Source organism: Schistocerca cancellata, chromosome 11, assembly GCF_023864275.1.
Source record: "Schistocerca cancellata isolate TAMUIC-IGC-003103 chromosome 11, iqSchCanc2.1, whole genome shotgun sequence".
NCBI lineage: Eukaryota > Metazoa > Arthropoda > Insecta > Orthoptera > Acrididae > Schistocerca > Schistocerca cancellata.
In genome coordinates this window covers 155,199,900-155,214,390 of record NC_064636.1, presented here as the reverse complement: position 1 = coordinate 155,214,390, position 14,491 = coordinate 155,199,900, and positions in this window count along the sequence as shown.

Below are 14,491 nucleotides of genomic sequence, written 5' to 3'. Positions count from 1 at the left end.
CGTATGTCCTAGTTGAATCATATTATACTGTGGATAGTATACAAATGTAAATAATTAATTAATGATAATGGTTTATTTTTTAAGAAAAAAAGGTTGAACATAGAAACATGTAGATCTTGTAGTCAACAATGTATTCCTTCTTTTGTTTGTTTTTGTTTTTACTAGGTTGGTAGGTCCATAACCATGTTGGTTGCTTTTTTCAGGTAACGCCTCTAGCATAATGGACAACTACATTGTGACTGTACTGCTTATCATAATTGCATTATTGACTAATACGAACAATGGACTACAGATCAACCAGTTGATGAGTGGTGTAAGTTTTGTAAAACAGGGTACTGTAATTCTGACCAATCACAAGTGGACTATGTCATTAGAGTATAATTTATGGGCCTTACATAATGAACTTAGGAACCTTGAATTAGAATTTGATACACTACATGAAAGGGCAAGTTCACCAGAGATGTTTGAGGAAATAGTCAGTGGTTTTAAAACATTACACTACTCATACGAGCAGTTGAGAGGACAGTTGCATGAGTTACAAGATATACTTCTGCAGACCGTTAAACGAGGTAAACATGGATGGGAGGTAAACTACTAAAGACCATTTTCGGTACAGCGGATAACGAAGATATTAATCAGTTGAATAATTCATTACAGAACATAGAGAGTACCGCGGAATTAAGTAAAGGCACTACAGAATGGCACACAACGAGATTAAACGGATTGGAGCAAACAGTTTTTACTAATACCAAGGTCATCAGGAACCTCACCCAAGAATGAAACGATTATCTTCTAGCTACTACTGCTACGCTGAATGAAGACACACCAAGTCATACAAACAAGGCTCGATATTGTGGATAAGAAACTTGCAGTAGGAAGATCGCTTAGGCTACTCGCTGATCAAGTGATAGATGCACAGTTAGCAGCGGAGGAATTAAAGGAAGCCATCCACTATGAAGTACAGGGACATTTGTCACCCACATTACTATCGCCGGTTGCATTCATCTCATTATTACTTAAAATTGAAAAACAATTGCCAGAATCACTAAAGTTAATATTTCCTGCAGATAAGAAACATTTACGACAGTATTACCACCTAGATACAGTACTAGTGGCCACAGATAATGCAAGAATACGAGGTCATATACATTTCCCTGTTACAGATAAAATGGATATATATGACTGTTACAGAGTACACTCGTTTCCGGTAAAATGGGGCAAAGTAAATAAATCTGTACAGTTCCGAACACACCAAGTATTTTAAATCTCCCAAACAACCAATACCAGCACGGTAATGACAACATCGGAATTAAATAGTTGCCTATCCAAACAAGTTATTATATGTACATCTCGCGCAATCGAATTACATACCAATAGTTGTGAATCTCAATTATTTTTCGAATAATCTGACGCCACCAATTGCCCACGCAATATATTAACTTCTACATCATGTTTTTTCGAGCAAGTAGAAAATCACTGGTTATATGCAGTCAGGAAACCAACTGATATTTTTGCGCAATGTTACGAGAACGAAGTAGCTACAAGATTACAATATTTTGAACTTCATGGAAGCGGACTAATAATTAACGGCACGTTTTGTTCCATCTCATGAGTGAATTTTCATTTACCCGCAACAATCACTGGTACAACTAATGTTAATTCATCCATCCCTCTAATTTATTGGCCACAAAACGCCATGTAAGCATTTCCTACACAAAACCTATCCTACCTCAATGAATCCCTTGACAGTTCCCTTCTGAAGTCATTAGATATGTTAATAAAATCACAGCAAGGCAAAGTTGATGCCAATGTTATAATGCAACATGCCTTAAAGTTAAAAAGTGAACACAAAACTGAAATTATAATGCTAGGAATGGGTATATCTGGAACCTGTGTGTTGGTGTTTCTGCTTTGTACTGTTTTGTTTTATTTAAGACGAAAAAATAAGCCAAATAATAATATAACACTTCATCAAATCCCTGTTAACTGGATACCACACTCTTAACTGGTGTAATTCAGTGGTTACTTTTGAGTATTAGTGTATTAATTTTGTTTATTGTACTTCAGTCTTTATTAAACAGTCTCATGTAAAATTAAACAATACTGTAGAATAGATATTCTTCTATTAATGCAGGGTATATTAAACAGGTGTTGCTGTGTAATTTTCTAAGTGAAAATTGTCATCAAGAATTGTTACACTTATTATAACGATTAATGTGTGAACTATGTGATTCATGAGCGTACAGTGCTTTAGTAAAGTGATAAAGTACTTTCAACATACTTAATCTTAAGTGTGTGTAATCGTCTAAGTCGAGAATTTTTCATTGCTTGTGTTAGTGCTTTTGCCGCGTGAAGAGTGGAGGAATGTCGAGTGGTAAATTCGAGGGCGAATTTCTCCGAAGAGTGGAGGAATGTTGAGTGGTACTTAAGATAGGTAAATAATGCAGAGAGAGGGAGTTAATATTCTATCAAAAAAGCGATAGCACCGGTCCCGTCCAGAACTCCACTTATGGGCCAATACACCACAACTACCCCATTTATTTTTTCCAAAATGATGTGGTTTATAGCAAACCACTTGGTCAGTTTTGGACATCACTGTTGCTCTTTCACGAAGGCAAGAATTCTCCTAGCATTATTTGGGACACTTCTCAATAAACGAAGCGAGAAAGTTTCTCCAAGATAGGATAAACTAGAAAAAGGCTGCCCAGTAGAATTAACCCATTGTATTTGGACAATAAATCCCCGCCGATTTTTAATAAATTGTCCGAGAATTCCTGCATGTGGGGATTGCCACACAGCCGAGCCCTGATGTTCCGCATTACACACACTTTCTGTACCCACGGCCAGGGCATCGAGTGTTTCGGACATGTGCTCACCTCGTCTGGTCTACTTCCTCGAAATATAACTGGTTGAGCCTGGCGGAAATAGCCAAAAAATAAAACAGTGACGCCTCCTATAATGCAGTCGCTTTGCTGCATGTCATTCAGATTGCGATTGACTGCTTCCATGGCTTTTTTGTGCGTCATGGTGCATTCGTCCCAAACGATTAGGCTACAGTCTGCAACGATATTTGCCTTGTCACTGTTTTGCGACACTACACATACAGGGGTTTCATTTATGCCTAAGTCCAAAGATATCTGGACCATAGTGTGCGCAGTTTTCCCTCCAAGAAGTAAGGTAGCAGCTGTACCAGAAGAAGGAACAGCTAGTATTGTCTTCCCTTGCCTTCTGATTTCTGCCAGTGGTAACGGACTCGAGAAGATTTTCCCTGTACCACCAGGGGCGTTAAGGAAAAAGGATTCACCCTGTTATTGATTAACACCCCATAATACTTTGTCTCATGATGACTTTTGCTCATCGGGAAGGATCCCAATATTATTATTCACGATCTCAGCCGTATCATACTCCCAAATAACTTGTGCACTCTCAGCGATTTCTTGAGCTTTTGGAAGACCATAGGGCAGTTGTGGCCAAGATTTTGGCCCGAGTGCCAAAGTGCTGAGGCTCACTTCAAATTAACCCCCACCACCATGCCACGCTGTCTGAGTGCAAGGAGGGGGAAGAGGGGAAAACAGTGAAGAGCCGCATTTAAATGCAAATCTAGTCGCACTGCATGTGATTTGGTTTTATATGTCACATATTTCAGCAACAAAGATTACAAACAAAACAAGTTTCCATATTAATTAATTATTTTTGCCACAATGAAGACATAACTTAGTTTTTATCTGGTACAAACTATTGGCATACGCACAGATACAGACAGTCTCACGAAGTTTCGCATGTTAACACGTAACTATGACCTATTTACTTTCATAATCGAGAAAGGTCCTTCACAGAAATATGATGTACATAATAATGAATCCAATCTGTCGATGATTGCAATTTTTTGCTCTTTCATTGTCACCTAAATGTTTACATTCTCGCTGTATGGTATTGTAATTTCATTTCAGAGCAAATAACAAGTACCTGTGACTTCCGCAATTGAGAATTCCCGTCCCCCTCTTCTGTCGTTCTCATTTACTTTGAAGGATTGTGACTATAGATCGGTAGACTGCCTCTTTTTGTGCAAACAGCCACTGGACATGTTGTAACAATAATGTACCTATAATAATTTTTTTCTTTATGAATTTAGATAAATTTGTCTTTCTGAATTTATGTAAAATAATGTAAGTAATGTTGTGAATTTCTTTTTCTTTTCGTGTCATGTTAAAGAAACTGTAAACAACTTTTGAAATGAATGTTATTATTTATGTTAGATTTCAAGCAATTTGATAACCAAAAGGAAATGTATTTAATGTTAAAGCTATTGTAAAATGTGAAAATTGTAATTTAAACACTTGGTCCATACGTAGGTAATGCATTAGAATATGTGTAGTAGAAAACCTGTGGTGAATACCCTACCTGTAGGGGAGCGGGAAAAGGTGGATGCAGGCGAGCGCGGAAAAACGTACACTGGCGCGGTTCGGCACAACGGGCTCAGTATTACAGTCGGAGTTGGGTATCGGTCGGAGGAACATGTACCGTACTGAGGAGGCTATCCAGGAAAAGTGAATTCCATTGAGCCTCGGATGGGCCGATTCCGACGACTACTTGGCATGGCTATATTCTCAGGCACAAAATTGGAAAGATTACGACGCTAAGAAGAAGGAAAGTGCCGATGCAGTGAGAGCCTTAGCCGTGCTTGTATGTGTGCTGTGCTGCCCGCTATCTCACTGCCCGCCATCCACCGCACCGACGTGCACAGGTCAAACATTTATTTCATCTTTAGAAGTGTATCTGTGTGGACCAGTGTCGAAACTGTTTTGACTGTTCAATAATAACGTGACTTTTACCAGAATTGCCTTAGCCGTTACTCATCCCTATCACTGACCTAGACAGGGTCCTTACCTCATATTGTGTAACCCGAGTATCCCGAACTGAAAGTTTACAGTTAGTATTAAATAACTGCAGACCAATATATGCTATAAAGCAGTTTAAATGTAGGTATGTTAATGTAAATGTTAGTAAAGAACAACAGTTTGATTAAATTGAAAGATAAAGTTTGAATTGAGCTCGCAATGTTAGTTAATTAATTTGAGACAGAAAGAATGATAACTAATTAATTCAGAAATAAAAGAAAAGAGTAGTTATCCACAGATTGATAATTTTGAGTGTTAATTTACCTTCAGGACTTACTAGTTTCAGTATAACGACCATAACAGTTTCAGGGCCCCCCCTTCTCTTGCCCATTCTTGCACATTTTGAAGTGTACTGATCAGATTTGAACAGCAAAGTTAAGTTCTATATTAAACCTAAGCGTATTAGTGTTTTTCCAATTTTAATAGTGACATTGTATGTATGCTTTCAAAATTGCTAATTCTAGGGTAATCTATGCCCGATTTCAGTCTGATCAATATACAAAATGCAGTCCGTAGTAATCATTGCTGTGTGGTGTTGTGTATTTATAGCTCGTCCAATTTAGTACAAAAGGAAAAAACTTTAGTTCAGTGGGTTTTTCCTATGTCAAACTTTGCCATATAACGCAACAGTATTACGTGTTATCATGCTTGTACATGCACACACTTGTACAAGGAAAAACTCACTCAATGCCTAATTAGGCTGGCGACCGAATTATTAATCATTGGTAATATCTACTGTGTGTACTTCTTGTCCATGCGAACGCGTAATTATATTTTACATTTGCTTGACGCATCACTGTAGTTACTAACTGAGTATAGGTTCGATCTTGCTTCCATTAGGTACATGCAGTCAACTTATGTACTAAAATACTTGTTTATAAGGTGAAGCCCGTGAACTTATTACAGTACAGGCTTTGTAGAGTTAACGCACGTCCGACAGGGCGGTAGTGTTACAAGTGGCTTCCCGGTAACAGGACATCCAGTTGTGGTCGGTTACAAATTAAGGTAAAGACCGAACATTGGATGTTCAGTGGCACGAATAGCAATAATATTTAGCAAAGTAAACTGCAGTGTGAGTCAAGTATAACAGTGTGGTGTAATTGGCATTCAATATGGACAGGAATGTAGACAGGGTTGATGTGCCGAGCGAAATGGAGAATGCGGCTAGTAGTAGCAGGAGTTTACGCGGCCAGATAACAGATGGCGTTAGCGGAAGACAATTGGCGTACATACAATACCATGAACACGTCAACGAACAGATTGAAATGTCGAGATCGTCTCGAACACAGCAAGGGACAAAACAGGAAGTAGAGGGTGACTTTGTAGATGATAGTGGGTACGTGAACGAATCCACTGACATATTTGATTCACCACAGATAAAGAAAGAACCGAAAGAAATTTCTGAAGTAGAATCGGAACACACCGATTTCGTAGAACAAAACAGTGTAAAAATTTTAAGTATGAACGACTTATTTGAACAATTAACCAAACAAATTGCAGGGCAGAATGAGCAACTTCAAAAACAAGTCGGCAATCAGGTTAATCAGCTCAAAACACATGTTGACGAACAACTTAAAACGCAGAACGAGCAGCTCAAAACACAGAATGAGCAGCTAAAAACACACGTTGCAGAGCAGCTCAAAACACAGAACGAGCAGCTTAAAACTCACGTTAATCAGCAGATCAAAACTCAAAGTGATCAGATTAAAGCACAGGTTGAAGGACAGGGAATTAAAATTAGTAAACAAATAGAACAGGTAGAACAAAAAATGGGTAATTTAAGTGCTGTGGTAAACAATATGAAATTTTAAATTGATACCATTAACAAAAATATGGATACTATGCAGGAGGAAATAGGTAACATTAACAGTAGATTCGATGTTGAAATTCTCAACATCCAAGAGAAAGTAGAACCTCTGGTTGAAACTAAGGTAGACGAAAAAGTTTTCGGTCTTAAAACTGAGATCGTAAACGAATGTCAACACGGAATATCACAGTTGAAAAAGGTAGTTTTAGACACTGAAAGGTATTTAGATAAAAAAGTAACCGGATGTGTTCAAAATTGTGAACAAAATACTACGAAAATTCAAGGCAGAATTTTCGATCTGGAGAGCAAAATTAAAGATAGGCCTGGTGTGGTCTGTAATGGCACACCAATTACGAAGCTGTTAGAAGGCGAGGAACGCTTCGATCCAGCCAAGAAACATAACTGGTGGCATCCGTTAGATTTTATCAAAAATTGCGAGAGAATATTTCCTGAGCACTTGTCTGATCAAGAAAAGATAAATGTAGTAATTAGCGCCTTAGCAGGTGACGCTAAGCGCTGGGGAATAAATTTAAATACCGAACGAATGACGTTCGAAGAATTCAGGCAAAGATTTACGGAAGAATATTGGTCTGAACAAAAGCAGGACCATTTATGGCGCGAGTTTATCATGGCCAAACGGCATGATAACAGGGGCAGGAATTCTTTGAAAGATTTCTGCGAGTATTGGTACCGGAAATTGACGCATTTAAGAGGCCGAAGATCAGATTCAGAAATTATCTGGGAACTGCGTAAAAAGCTCCCAGAAGATTCAAAGAGGTATGTAGGAAGTAATCATCGTAGCTTCCAAGCATTTGTCGAAAGAGCCGAAGACGAGGATCATTGGCGCGAAAGTCGTGCCAATTATCAAAATTTTGGCAACCGTAATAACCGAAACAATGACGAACGAAATGACGGCGATGGATTTCGCGTCAATATGATACAAAGAGGAAGAGGCAGAGGAAGAGGCAGAGGAAATTATACAGGTCGCGGTCGAGGGTATGCCGCGCAAAATAATAACGACGCGGGAAACTAATTTCCGCGAACGTTGCGGGCCAAACGGAAGCGGACAATACATACCGGCCCCGATTTAAGAAAAGATACCGGACCGACCGTAATGTAATGAGACAGGTTAGAGACAGGCGTGAAACAATGCAACGTGTTGTGGTAGACAAGCGTCAGGTGCGAGCCAACATGAGTCATCTCGGCCGTACCGAGTGCTCCAGGTTAACAGGCGGGTGGAGCATCAGAGGGCAACGGCCCAGCCTAGCGGAACATCTGTTCAGAGAGAAGCCACTAGCAATACGGCAGCAGTAGGTACGAACGTAGCCGTAAGAGATAAAGAAAATTTTACGAGTGATAATTCCGTGGCAAAGGAAACAATAAATGAGACTGTGAGTACGCAGAGAGGTGCGGTTAGCAGTGTTTGCAATGAGGTAAAGGGCGAAAATGAATTAGCAGAAGTTACTGATTGGCGTGGGCAGATCGACGATCTGTACAAGGGCCTAAAGCAATGTGAGTGGGAGGATTTTAAGAAGGAGTATGAGGCGAAGAAATTAGTTAATAGAAAAGGAAATGATAGGGGCGTCAATAAAGTGACGTGGCCCAAATTTGAAGAGGGGAGAATAAATAGAGCCGCGCAAAGTACGCGTGCTGCCGATAGGAGGAAGGTTAATGATAGGAAGGATTTGGAGGATGAAATCCTCAGCATTGACGAAGAAATATCTTCTGCTAACAATCCGCCAATAGTACAAGCTGCTACCGAGAGGCGCCGTGGAGAAGGGGCAGATGATTATATGAAAGTAATTAAAGTCCACGAGGATTACACTGAATATGAAGTCACAGTAGATGTAAATAAAGCTGATGATGAGGCCGTTTTGCCAAAAGAGGAGATTGAATTAAAATCTAAGCCTGACGACAATACCGAGGAAGAACTGAGTGCCTGTCTCAGAAAAGCCTTTATGTTAGAACCTGAAAGCGATCCAGAATGGTCGGATTCCGACGATAGTTCAGATGATGAAACATACGCAAATACAGACAAAATTGAATATACTAACTTTCCCTGTTGTGCAAAAGTAGCGTACTTAAATGAATCTGGTGTTGAGGAAGAGAGTAGTGATGACTCTAGTGAAGATGAATTTTCCGGTGTAAAAGAATGTGAATATACTTTTACTGAAAGAGGGTATGAGAAAATCAGTGAAAATAAAGGGGATGTAGTTAATTGCGATATTGTACCTAACAATGACGAAGTGTTAAAACAAAATCCAGATGTTGTGACTGAACAAAGAAAGAAAGAGCCACCTGACGACTCTGTGTTTATTTTGCGAAGAGTTAAAGTAAGCAAAGACTTTGAACTCTAGAGGCCTAAGAAGCCACCAGATTTAAGTGACTGTTTTATGAACTATGAAAGACTGCCTTGTTAATAAAGAGACTAGGGGCCAGGGTACTGTATTTGTATATATTATTAGTATTATGCGTAACTTTATCGTTACTGTAACTCAGTGTTATCTGAAAGTGACTTATTGTTTGTTGAATTAGAGCCTGGGGCAGATTCATATCGGATTTTGAGAATGTCATGAACACATTACATCATGAAACTACAGGATTCCCACCGGTAGAAATTTTGTTAGGTAAAAGTAGTAAAAGTTTAATTGAAGAAAAATTAGAGTTTCCACCTTGTACAAGTTTGGGATTGAATCAAAAGAAAGAATTGGTAATAAAAAGGGCAAAGCAAAAAGCCAAATCTAGATCTAGAAGACACGATAAAAATCTAAAAGTTTCAAAATTTAAAATTGGAGATTATGTTCTTTTAAAAACCCAGGAAAAATCTAGTGAACTAAACCATGAAATTTCAAAACTTAAATATATTTATAATGGACCATATATAATACAGAACATTCCACACGATAATGCTTACTACCTGATCTACCCAAAATCCAAAAGACCTTTAGGTGTAAGAAATATTGTGGACCTGAAACTGTATGTTCCCAGGAACGAGTAATTGTGCTGTATCTTATGCTGAACCCAAGTTATTTCAAATGTAACTATTCCTTGTAAATGTCTGTATAATCTTGAAAGTGTGCTAATGTAGTTATGTGAGTTTCAGATTACCAATTGTACTGTAACTGTAAAAATGTATGGAGGAAAGGACTGAAAAGAAAGGATAAATGATATCAGCCAGATAAAAGGTAGAACTGTCAAAAATGAAAATGGGCAGTGTATGAACCATAATATGAAGGACTGCCAAATACCAATGAGGGCAGATAAATAGTCGATGGAAAATTGTAAATGTAATCCAGAGGATGTGACAATATAAAGTGAAATGGACTGCCCAAATCCGCATAATAGGCAGCAAATATGTGTAGATAATTTTCTGAAAATTTTGTGTGTGTGTTTTGTTTAGTAAGTTAAGAAATGGACTGCTATTCAAAACAAGCAGCGACAAATTATCTTATAGTGTATACGAAATATGCATTTGTGTTTGTAGTTAAATGTTTGTATTCCAGGATTTTTAAATTATTTCTTTGATAAATTTGGGAAAAAATGATTAAATTGCTATTTTAGTAATGTTATGATGGGAAGTTGGACTGTGCAAAAGGCACTTAAGTAAATAACGAGAAATTGGTCTTGATATGTTAAAATAGTGTAAACCTATATACAGTGAGTGAAAGAAAATGTGTAGTACAAATCTTTTTGGACATTTACGTAAAGATTCAGAACCAATGTATAATTGTTAAATTTAGTGTTCCCATAAAATTTAGACTTAAGAAAATTTTCTGGAAACAGGGGCATGTGTAACAATAATGTACCTATAATAATTTTTTTCTTTATGAATTTAGATAAATTTGTCTTTCTGAATTTATGTAAAATAATGTAAGTAATGTTGTGAATTTCTTTTTCTTTTCGTGTCATGTTAAAGAAACTGTAAACAACTTTTGAAATGAATGTTATTATTTATGTTAGATTTCAAGCAATTTGATAACCAAAAGGAAATGTATTTAATGTTAAAGCTATTGTAAAATGTGAAAATTGTAATTTAAACACTTGGTCCATACGTAGGTAATGCATTAGAATATGTGTAGTAGAAAACCTGTGGTGAATACCCTACCTGTAGGGGAGCGGGAAAAGGTGGATGCAGGCGAGCGCGGAAAAACGTACACTGGCGCGGTTCGGCACAACGGGCTCAGTATTACAGTCGGAGTTGGGTATCGGTCGGAGGAACATGTACCGTACTGAGGAGGCTATCCAGGAAAAGTGAATTCCATTGAGCCTCGGATGGGCCGATTCCGACGACTACTTGGCATGGCTATATTCTCAGGCACAAAATTGGAAAGATTACGACGCTAAGACGAAGGAAAGTGCCGATGCAGTGAGAGCCTTAGCCGTGCTTGTATGTGTGCTGTGCTGCCCGCTATCTCGCTGCCCGCCATCCGCCGCACACGTGCACAGGTCAAACATTTATTTCATCTTTAGAAGTGTATCTGTGTGGACCAGTGTCGAAACTGTTTTGACTGTTCAATAATAACGTGACTTTTACCAGAATTGCCTTAGCCGCTACTCATCCCTATCACTGACCTAGACAGGGTCCTTACCACATATTGTGTAACCCGAGTATCCCGAACTGAAAGTTTACAGTTAGTATTAAATTATCTGCAGACCAATCTATGCTATAAAGCAGTTTAAATGTAGGTATGTTAATGTAAATGTTAGTAAAGAACAACAGTTTGATTAAATTGAAAGATAAAGTTTGAATTGAGCTCGCAATGTTAATTAATTAATTTGAGACAGAAAGAATGATAACTAATTAATTCAGAAATAAAAGAAAAGAGTAGTTATCCACAGATTGATAATTTTGAGTGTTAATTTACCTTCAGGACTTACTAGTTTCAGTATAACGACCATAACAGTTTCAGGGCCCCCCCCTTCTCTTGCCCATTCTTGCACATTTTGAAGTGTACTGATCAGATTTGAACAGCAAAGTTAAGTTCTATATTAAACCTAAGCGTATTAGTGTTTTTCCAATTTTAATAGTGACATTGTATGTATGCTTTCAAAATTGCTAATTCTAGGGTAATCTATGCCCGATTTCAGTCTGATCAATATACAAAATGCAGTCCGTAGTAATCATTGCTGTGTGGTGTTGTGTATTTATAGCTCGTCCAATTTAGTACAAAAGGAAAAAACTTTAGTTCAGTGGATTTTTCCTATGTCAAACTTTGCCATATAACGCAACAGTATTACGTGTTATCATGCTTGTACATGCACACACTTGTACAAGGAAAAACTCACTCAATGCCTAATTAGGCTGGCGACCGAATTATTAATCATTGGTAATATCTACTGTGTGTACTTCTTGTCCATGCGAACGCGTAATTATATTTTACATTTGCTTGACGCATCACTGTAGTTACTGACTGAATATAGGTTCGATCTTGCTTCCATTAGGTACATGCAGTCAACTTATGTACTAAAATCCTTGTTTATAAGGTGAAGCCCGTGAACTTATTACAGTACAGGCTTTGTAGAGTTAACGCACGTCCGACAGGGCGGTAGTGTTACAATGTGAACTTCCTTCATACCACTACCAAATATCGAAGGGTAAACAGCACTGACACCGCAATCCTGCCAAACTCAGAGAGCTGCGCGGAGCGAGAAATGGCGCACCGCAGTGCTGAGTGAAACGCCGCGCTGTTCCGGCTACTTCTGAGAAAGGCTGAGCAAAGCCGAGTGGCGGGCCGAGCCTCGGCACACCCACGGCCCACACAGGCTGCCAGCGTCAAGTCTGGCGCGCCGTGGCCGGCCCTGCCGTAGTCACCCAGAGGACCGCTGCCAACGGAAAAACAATGTCTTGAAGCGAGTATACGGCGTCTTCGACCGTTTTTTCGCAGTTTCGGTCGTCATTTAGCAGGCCTATCGCACTGTAAGCTGCGTGAAACGATGAATGTCAACGCCATTTGCAGTTCTCAGAAATGTGAAAGATGCGGCTCTGTCGACCATCTGCAGTAAAAGGTGCGAGTAATAGCGCTGCTGTTACCTGGATGGAGAGTTTGTACTCTATGTAATGTATAGTTCCGGTAAATGCACGGAAACCCTTAGGCTGGTTGACTGCATCTGCGTCTATTCCAAACGATTGTGTTTGTCATAAGTGTAGTAGGATGGCACATTGTTGTACGGAAGAGTTTGAGCAAAACTATCTTCCTGGCAGAGATTCAAATAATCTAAGAGTGTGGTACGGTGAGGATTTTCTGAAGGCTCCTGCACATTTCCTGATGTTTAATAGATTCGCTCACCGCATTCTAAATGAACATTTAAGCGCGTAATAGTAGGGTACCTTTCGTGAATAGGAAACCCTTTACCAGCCACACGTTCTAACATAGCGACCTGACTGATATTTGGTCACCTCGTCACGATCAGCAATCTGGTTTTCAGAGTGCCTGGTCACTTCCACATTCCTGTACTTAGAAAGGTATTTGATCAACTCTACGCTACTGCGGTACTCGACATTCAGGTGAGCTGCAAATTCATGTGTAAGTGCAGGGGAGCATGGTACTGCTAACCGATTGTCTACTGACTGCGACACACTCACCACGCATGTTAACTTCAGCCGTGAAACCGCCACTTTACGCGTCTGGCGGCAATATGATAGATACCAGTAGCGTTTTCACCAGCATGTTTCGTTAACGAAGTTGTTCGAAAACCTCTTCATACAACGGCATTCTTACTTGCAAGGCGAACTGGTATTTAATGAGCCACATGGGCCATGTACCATGTTGGTTTTGACATTCCTGTGCTGAACGGGGCTTCTCTCGGAATTTGGTATATCGGCCCTAATAATTCTATCAATGTCGTTGGGGCGAATGAGGCCAACCTCACTTTTGTCTCTCTATCGAATACTTGTAGCATTCGACTTCTTCAAATACATTTTCGTTAATAAGAAAGTGTATGGAGTGTTTCTGTTTTAAATGAAATACTCGGGAAATCAAGTCATGTCTGTCGTAGGACGCCTGGCCGGCAAGCAAGTTGTTTTCTATTTTGGGGTATTTTGTACTGGTGGTCACAGCAGTGAACAAACCTGCGCCACCTTATTTTCTAACACGTCAAAGCGCATCCTGAGTACGCTCTACCATATACCCGAGACCACCAGTAAATGTGGAAGAGAGAATCACCATCCTATCCAAGTTTACAACATCAGAACCATACTGAACGTCATTGTCTCTGGCGAGTGCGGGTGAGTTCTAACTGTTCACTTTCAATTTTTGCATGTAAGTTCACTAAAAATTGCTTAAAAAGGTGTCGAAATCGGTGTAAGTTTATATGTCCGTTCTCACGTAGCTGGATTAAAAGAAAACCTGTAGAAATGCACAGTAGAAGCATCTTGTTAAAACTGGGAGCACCATACGCAGCAGAACTGTTCGTGGAGCCAAGTTGAGAATAAACGACCAATTTGATTACTAAATTGCACATAAATCCCCGTTTTTCTTTCTCTGGCGAAGACAGCTCCTCAGAACATTTATTATCAACTTGTCATCATCAGTGACTGATAGCCTAAGAACCGCGTGGTATAGCTGGTCTTACTCTAACTGTATCATCGGGTCTCACTGCTGCACTTCCTGTAAATAACTTCTTTCTTGTTCCCAGTGATGGACGGTTGGCTTCTATCTGTCATGTTAGAGGCTCTGTACCGCTCGTGAGCCTCCAAAAGCGGCGGAATACCATCACAGCTACTGCGGCAGATAAACGAGCTTCTCTTTCCTGGTGCGTTGCAAGAGAACATGAGATTTCGTGATAG